Source organism: Ambystoma mexicanum, chromosome 8 (genome assembly GCF_040938575.1).
Source record: "Ambystoma mexicanum isolate Mex_15411 chromosome 8, UKY_AmexF1_1, whole genome shotgun sequence".
NCBI lineage: Eukaryota > Metazoa > Chordata > Amphibia > Caudata > Ambystomatidae > Ambystoma > Ambystoma mexicanum.
The window spans coordinates 134,345,397-134,354,732 of NC_090929.1; the positions used below are offsets into that span (position 1 = coordinate 134,345,397).

At 43.3% G+C, this 9,336-nt stretch overlaps 1 pseudogene; it reads left to right on the forward strand.

The window, feature by feature from the left end:
- The first annotated feature begins 282 nt into the window (after nt 1-282).
- LOC138471457 (uncharacterized) lies at nt 283-7,269 on the forward strand (annotated as a pseudogene).
- Nucleotides 7,270-9,336: the final 2,067 nt, after the last annotated feature.

Sequence of the window (9,336 nt, forward strand, 5' to 3'; positions counted from 1 at the left end):
ACTCAGCCACGGAATCTTCCACCTCACCGAAAGGAGGATTGCAAGATCGAACTGGTTCCAGACGCATAAGTACTGTTTGGAAGAATGTTCCCTTTGTCAATACCTGAAAAGGAAGCCCTCACGGAATACTTAGCCACAAATCTAAAAAACGGACTCATCCGTGAATCCTCCTCATCGGCAGGGGCATCCCTTTTCTTTATTTCAAAGAAAGGGACGACCGAACTAAGACCATGTATCGATTACCGAGGACTTAACAGTCTAACCATAAAAGACCGGTATCCCATGCCATTGATGAAAGACATTATAGAGGCTGTCCAAGGAGCCCGGGTTTTCACCAAATTAGATCTTAGGGGAGCGTATCATCTTCTGAGAATCCGTGAAGGAGACGAGTGGAAGACAGCTTTTAGAACACCTCTTGGACATTACGAGTACAGAGTCATGCCCTTTGGTTTAGTGAACGCACTGTCCCAGTTCCAACAGTTTATGGACAAAATATTTGCGGATGTCCTATATTCCTCGGTTGTAGTATATTTGGATGATATACTTGTTTTTTCCAACACTCTGAAAGAACACCGCCAACATGTTCAGGAGGTACTACACAGGTTGAGAATGAACAGTCTGTTGGCAAAACCCAAGAAGTGTGTCTTTGAAGTTACAACCGTACCTTACCTAGGGTTTATACTCTCAGCAGACAGCGTGCAAATAGACCCCTCCAAAACACAAGCAATAACTGAATGGCCAGCACCCACATCAGTGAAGGACATACAGAGATTTTTAGGTCTTGCCAACTTTTACCGTAAATTTATACCCAACTTTTCAGAAATCTTCTTGCCCATTACTAATCTCTTAAAGAAGGGTGTTAAATTTATTTGGGACCTAACGACAGAACAAGCTTTCCAAAGACTCAAGACAGCTTTTGTGACTGCTCCTATATTGAGACAACCAGACCAGTCCTTACCTTTCATTGTGGAAACCGATGCTTCAGGAGGTGCAATTGGGGCAGCACTATGCAAAGGAAGGAGGATGGATTGGAACACCCCATCGCCTACTCCTCTCGTACGCTTAGCCCAAGTGAACAAAATTACTCTGTCTTGGAAAGAGAACTCCTGGCTATTAGGCAAGCATACCAAGAATGGAGACATCTATTACAAAGAACCATTCATCCTTTTCAGGTTCGTACTGACCACCAAAATCTAAAGGTACTCCAGAAGATGGAATGCCGGAATTCCAGACATGCCAGATGGGCCTATTTTTTCTATAAGTTCGACTTTGTTCTGACATACTTACCAGGAAAGGACAATCCTCTTGCTGATGCTCTCTCATGCAGTCAAGGGGACTTTGCAGGTTATCAGGGTCAGGAGATCCTTTTAGCAGGGAAGCGGTTTGTTAATACCCTTAACACTGTTCTGTAACAAGTACAGTCCGCCCAGAGCAAGGAAATGGACCCTCTAAACAAGGGTATGACTCAAAGGGGAGAACTGTTATTCAAAGAAGGTTCGTTGTTTCTGCCTACGACTGACTTACAAGAAGAAGCAATGGCCTGGTGTCATGACATACCATTAGCAGGACACAAGGGACAAAATGCCACTTTAGAATTGGTTTCTAGACAATTCTGGTGGCCCACGATGGCAAAAGATGTCAGGAACTATGTCGCCTCATGTCCTGTATGTGCCCAGAATAAGTACGCATATTGCAAACCCCTGAGTCTTCTACAGCAGGAAACCCCTCCAGAAGGTCCGTGGCAACACATCTCCACTGATTTCATTGTAGACCTACACGTTTCTAACGGGTACTCAGCCATCATGGTCACGGTCGATTCATTCAGCAAATTGGCTCTTTTCTCACCCTTAAAAGGGTTACCCACAGCAGGCATTACTGCAGAGGTGTTTTTGAGAGACTCCATACCATAGTGTCAGATCGCGGCTCACAATTCACATCAAACGTTTGGACTGTTCTATGCAAATCTTTAGGAATAAAAAGATCCCTTTCGTCTGGGTTTCATCCGGAAAGCAATGGACAAACTGAACGTCTCAATGCCACTTTTGAACAGTACATCATGTGTTTTTGTAATCAAGAACAGAGTGATTGGTATCAGCTTCTGCCCATGGCAGAATTTTCGTACAACAACACCAGACATTCTTCTACAGGCATGAGTTCCATCCCAGACACATATCTCTGTTTGGTCAGAATTCTTCTAATGTACCCTCCGTTGATCTGCTCATGAATACTCTGCAAGACCTTCACAGGAAGACACGAGGCAACCTTGAGATGGCACTTCATAAGAGCAAAAGGTGGGCGGATCTCAAGAGACAACCCAACCCTGAATGAGAAATTGGTACCAAAGTATGGTTGTCAACCAAATACCTACCCAGGTGGATACACCGAGGCAAGTTCTCTCCCCGTTACATTGGTCCCTTCCGGATCACTGCTAAAATTAATCTGGTAGCCTTTGGCTTGGCTCTGCCAGCCAAAATACAAAGAATCCATCCGGTGTTTCATACCTCATTACTGAAAGAATACACAGAGGACTTACACAAAACAAAAATAAAAAAGACAATCGGATTCCAGCAGAAAGAAAGAACCAAGGAATACGAAGTCGCCAGACTCCTTGATTCCAGGTACAAGAATGGCACCTTGCAGTATCTGGTACTATGGAAGGGGTACCCAATGTCTGAGAGCTCTTGGAAACCTTTTAGACATATATCAGCACCTCGTCTCATTCAGAAGTTCCTTCGAATGCACCCGGGAAAACCAGGAGGGTGTCTACTGAGAATGGGTCATACTGTCACATATCGCCCATGGAAAGTATGGAGGAGATGGTCGATATGGAAGAAGGACTGATTTATTCCATGCAACGTGCAGCGTGTTCTAGTCTTCCTGTATTAGCCACCTTAAAGACCAGCAGATGAGAAGCACCTCTGCGTTGCAACTTCCTTACTTCGTACCCACGAGTAAGTTTGCTTACAGTCCCTCTTGTGTTCCCTCCCCGGTTTCTGCTTACCTTGTTTGTCGTTTGCTAGTGGGTTTTTCTTCCCACTCAAACGGCTCCTTGCTTCCTCGCCGTAACCTGTTTGCCTCTCTCTCAGCCCTTCCTGCTACTGCTGTACTCTCTCCCGCGCAGGGCGGTTCCCCAACTTTCATTGTTTTCTGTGAGCGGTGTCTATCGTCGGAGCCGTGTGTTCCTAACACACGGTCCTTTCCTTGTGTTCCATTATCTCTGTGTGTTAACCGCACACGAGCTGGACCTCTACCGGGACAACAAGCAACCGCCTACTACGACAACAACCAGTGCATTCTGGTACTTGTAGGTAATACTACTCTTGCCTTCACTCTTACTGGATTTTTCTACGGACTACATCATTTACCATCCATATCAAGATCTACCAGGGTTTTTTCATCCAGTTTTTCCCTGGTTTGGGGTGGGCTCCCTGGAGTCCCCGCTGCTGGGCACATAGCCTCTTTGGCAAAGTGGACTCTAGGCGAGCCCGCCCTTCTCTCTTCAAATCCAAGAGCAAGATCGAAACCAAGTCCACAAGAACCACCTGGAGAGAAAAGAAGAAGGAAAGTTCTACACACGAATCTACTGTGTCTCCAACAGATTCATCAGGTGAGGAGTGGGCTAGTGGAGCTAGTTGTATAGACACTGTACTTGATCAACCTGTCAAACCTGAGACTATGCTGTCAAAATCCAGGAGAGGACCTTACTCAAAGCAATTCTGCAGCAACGAAATCTGAGATAGAGTCCATCTGGAGATCAAGGTCTTTAAGAATGGTGAATGAGAGAAAGTGGTCAACCCAAGCACCACCAGGTCTAAAAAGGTTTCTGTGTGCCAGTCCACCCTGGAGACCTATAGCAAACGAGCCAACCAGAGTTAGAGGAAGATGGGAGAGAGAGGAAGAATACCAATACGTAGCCATTACCCACCGGATGCAGGCAGGGTATACAAGAGAATCATAGATATTCTTCATAAATGATAGCAACCGCCCTTTCGCACCAATCCCCGTCTATGAGCACAACAGATTTTGAAGCCTGTTGGATCAACAGTGTCAACAACTGGACGAGTCTGAGACCTGTATTTCAGTGAGCCAGAGAAAATCACACTGTCCCTGGGCCAGTAGCACTTGTTCTTCAGAGTCTTGTTGTACTGTTGACTGAGAGGCAGAAGAACGACTTTGGTGGATCAGGGGTGAAAGAGTCCCCACTGAGTAGGGCAGCATTCTGTAAGGGTACAGGCAGCTGGTAAAGAAATGCTAAGATCAAAAAGTATTATTTGGTAGGTTTGTAAGGGTCGTAGTTAGCATGGAGATTAGAAAAGGGTTTCGTCACGGTGGGGCCTGCAGGATGTTACCTGAATTACCCCAGCACAATGACAAAGCAAGGGCCAAAAGATTGTCCCCTGCCACTGTGCTTTGATGCACAGCCTTTGCGGCATGTTGGGTGCCTTCCGGGATAGGCTAGGGGGCCTCAGGCAAAACCCCTGGTGTTAAAGTGAATGCACCAGAGCAGACGCAGCACCAGGGACACAGGGGATTTAGTATGCAGACTCCTTGATGCTGAGGAAGTGGTGGTTTCCTTTTTTTTTATTTAAATTAATTTTATTGTTTTGTTACAAACCTTTGAAATGTTATTCATTCTAACACATTTCCCTTTAACATTTCCATATTTACACTCTTTATCAGATCAACCTCCATGTTTCTATTCCATCACTTATAATTCTACACTGGAATAATTTTCTGCCAGACTTTTCACGATTTGATCTAAAAAAATGTCAGTGCGAATGTTAATTTTCTGTCATTTTCATCGAAGCATGCTTGCCACCAATCGTCCGCATTCAGTTACCGTCTTGCTGTTATAAAACGACCCAAGTGTTTTGTTCTTTCGGATCTTAAAGCTGGGCATAATAGAGTTAGATGCTTTAATGTCTCATCTTGCTTCTTCTCAAAGCTACAGGTCATTCCCATTTCACTGTGGCGTGCCCAGCGACTTAACACTTCTTTGGTCTTGAATTGATTAAGCCGAAATTTCATGTAGGTCAGCCTCCTGTGTCTATCAGGGAACTTCTCCAGATATTTAGGGATTTTGATGAGGGCACTATTTCCTACCTCAGTTCTCAACTTCAGCTAATGGCATTGTGTATGCTGTCGAAAATGGCATCCAGGCATGTGCAACAATGCCACCTATCCTAGCTTTTCAGGTAATCACATTATTTTAGGAAGGATCCTGAGTTAGTAAATTAGTTTCACATCACCTAAAAAGAACATTCACTACATCAGAAAATCCAGACTACTTTAATCGAAATATCATAACTTAATTTAATTTATTCAGTGTGTTATAGTTTTAAAAATAAAACTTTACACATAACCAATTATCATTCAACTACCAAAAATCAGCAGAAATTCATACAAATACAAATAAACATCACTTTAACAAATAGCATGATAATATCAAATATATAACAGTATAATAGAATTTAAAATATACAAAGTTAATAATAAAGATAAACATCATCATTTCATGTATTCCTCCATCCCATTATTCCTCTGAGCCTCCTGAAGATATAGCTCCACCACTTTCCAAACTCTGAAAAGAGCCAAAAACATGCCCCTATTTTGGGAGTTTATGAGGGTCTTCCAAAATGTTGAGCTTTTTATTGAATCTTGATGGTGAACTACTTTATCCAGGTATTTTAGACATACCCTCTTCAGACTACGTCAGCTAACAAGGACATGTCTGGTCGCCTCTTGTTGGGTAAAATATCATAACACTGAATCAGTGCTTGTGTTTGAAGTTTTTTGTGTGATGACCTGGTTGCTCTATTAGGTTATCAAAAGATAATAATTGCATTAGTGCACAGTTACCGCTGTCACGGATACACGTAATGCTTTTGGAACTGTACAGAAATATAACAATGTTTTATATAGCCCTCTTCTTTGTAGATATTTCATCTTAGAACCGTGCTGCAGACTCAACAGTGGACTCACCTGCAAAATGCCACAGCTACAGTACTGCAGAAGACTTTACTTGTGCGTCTTTGCCATTATGTCGGCAGCTATATCCTTGGCACTATTTGGCCATATTTATCAAAATCGCCACCTTTCCCAGACTGTTAGAGACACAGGAACCAAGAACTTGTTTTCAGAAGGGTATTAGATCCATCAACACCATCACACGGCTCAAGGGGACAAAAGCTCTCGTCGTAGCCCCATACTATGACAACAGAGAGGAAAACGCTGTTCTCATCCTTGGGATTGTTCACTACCAAGAAGTCAAGGAGCTTTATTTCTGGTTTCACTGTAGGGCCGACGCCGACTATTTAGCAATACGGAAGGCAGACGTAGAGATCCGTTCAGATAGGTTTGTATTTCCTTACGGTGCAGCCAGTTATATATGTCCTCAGCCTGAGGACTGTGATCCGAAATGTGTCTCAATCCATTGGTCCAGAGAAGGGGATTGTGAACAGATACCAATGTTTGAAATAAGGAACCGTCACCTGCAGGCCCTTTCTGCAGAGTTCACTGTCTGCATTTCAACCATGTTTGGTAATTATGACAACGTCTTGCTGTTTATTCAGTCTTTAGATATTTATAAATTGCTCGGGTTACAGAGAGTGATGGTATACAAGAGTGATTGCAGCCCCTGGATGGAAAGAGTCTTGCAGCATTATATCTCAGATGGCACTGTTGAGATCCTACCTTGGACCATCGCATCCCACCTCAAAGTTTCCAAGAGATGGCATCACGACATGTCTCCCGCAGACATCGTTTACTATGGATAGCTAGCCGCCCTCAATGACTGCATCTATAGGAATATGTGCAAAAGCAAGTATTTGCTGCTCCATGATATTGATGAAATAGTTCAACCCATTTGCCACAGGGATTGGAAGAGCAAGGGACCGACATAGGCGTATTCGTGTTTGAAAACGATGTCTTCCAACACAATGTATTTGATTATACCTTCAACAATTCAGCCTGGGATGCAGTACCCGGAATCAACATCCTACAGCATATCCACCATGAGCCACACGCGGCTGATGTACAATTTAAGGGGAGAAAGATGATCATTTACCCACAGAAGGTCATCCAGACCTCTGTTCATTCCATATCGAAGGCCTACGGTGCTGCCTTTAGTGTCCAAGCGATAGTGCCATCCTTTACCATTGCAGAAAACAGTACCAGGCAAACCTGACAAGAGATTCTCTAATTAAAGACACAAGAATCTGGAAATACAACTCTTCAATTATCGATAGTGTTAACAAAGTGCTAAATTAGATCTAGGGTGGGGTACAGTACCGTGCATGGTAAAGTGAGATCTGTTTTTGCAAGGTATATCGGGGGTTTCATATTTTCATAGCTCCTCTTTAAAAATGTGTTGGTAGAAAAAAATCAAAAACATGTCTTTTTAAGCCTGCAGTCCTGTTGAATTTCAATTATAGTCCAGTTTAACATGTAGGGCCTTAGACCCTCAATTATGGTACTGATAAAATACTGCTTCACATTGACTACTTTTTACGGGATTTGTTACAAAAAGATATTTACTTTATCAAAGACTCGACACATTTCATGATAATACCACACTTGCATCTCACTAACTGGAAAATTTACTTGATCTCCCTGGATGTCATCAGAATATATAAGAGCAGTCCAAACATAGACATCGTTTGATTGGCTTCATCGAGATTGTACTGGCCCACAGTACACCGTTAGGGTGAGTACTGAATTATAACTTTTCTCATAATGCCAGAACTTTCTGTTTCAAGAAGAACAGCGGGCGTGGTAATGGGCGCTAACTTCACTCCTCATATTTCAGATATTTTCGTGGAGAGAACCTCATGCTAAGTTTCCACTTGCGCAATGAGAGGCTTGGAGTCACTATGGTCCTAGCCGAGGGCTATGCCCAAGGCAAAGTGGCAGTAGCCCACGCCCAGTGAACAGTGTGGGTATGTACACATAATATGATATGATCTGATAAGTCATTTATAACGCACCTTTTCACACGTGTTTCTATCTTGAACAAATCACAGAACAAACTTTAAGAATATTCATGTTGGACCTTAATGTAATAAAAACCATCGAAATTGACTGGAAAAATGTAGTTGGGGCATGATGTTTACAGTTTCAAAACATCAAAACCTCAGAACTTCACTGGTAATTGATTGGTCCCAAAGTAACCAAGTGTTCCTCCCATCAGGGCCCGTTGTGGGCTATGGGAGGGGCCACTGGGTGCTATGCAAGTGTCTGTTGGAGATCACATGAGGTTATGTTGCAAACTGTTTCACTCTGCTTGGTGCAAACTCCATGGCTCTACCATAATAGTTTGCAGTGGCCCTGACTTTGTGGGGGGTGAGGTTTTCTGCCCTTGCCCCCTAATGAATCCACTGGCCAGGGGGATAACACCAGTGATGACAACGTCAGAGTTCTGAATAATGACAGTGGTAGACAAAGCAATATGTGCCTCCATCATAACCAGTGGGGTTGGGGGCCAGTTCACCACATATTGACATTCCCATCTGATGAGAATGCAGTTGTATACGAATTGTATACAACCCAAACCCGCCCAAAACCATATATGCGGTCAATTGTGAAAAGGTCAATTGTGACCCTTTAAATTCAGTCAATTGTTCATTTGAACAATTGTAAACAAACAATTTGGGTAATACTGAGCATGCAACTGTCTGCTCAAGTTGAGCCTTTCAAGTGTATAACAGATATCTTCACTTCCTGCTCCTATGTTAATCTTGCTAACATGTCATTCCAAAGCAAACATAGTTACAATGCAAAACATTTCTCTTCAACTGAAAACCACCAGTAAATGTACTACATAGTTGGTATTTTTTGTGCTAATGCAACTTGTGTTCACATAACAATGTGATATATGACTATCAAACAATGACTAAGAGGAGGTGGTGTGATCACACATGCACAACCCAGGGGAGGGAATAAAGGCATCTCAGATTATTGGTCCTTGTCTAGAGTGAGAGGCTCAGTCAGTCCAGCTTTTAGGCTCCCATCACATTGCATTCTGGTACCCTTAGTCCTGTGCGGAGCACTATGAAACCTAAATCTTTGCATAATTTGCACACTCCACTGGCCACACATTGCTTTCATTTTTCTTCCCCCTCTGCCACCAGCCAAGACATGCGGGGTCACCTGCTGTGCCCACTTGTGCCTGCCTGGGAGATGTGGAAAGCTTGCCTAGGGTTTAAGACTACGATCTGCTCCTTTTGCTGATCTCCCCTGCATCCACCTCCCTCTCCCCACACAAGAGGACATAAGCCAACTCAAGCTCACTCGTTTTATCATCTTCAGATGGAAATAATGCTTTCCTGGCTCTTCCAG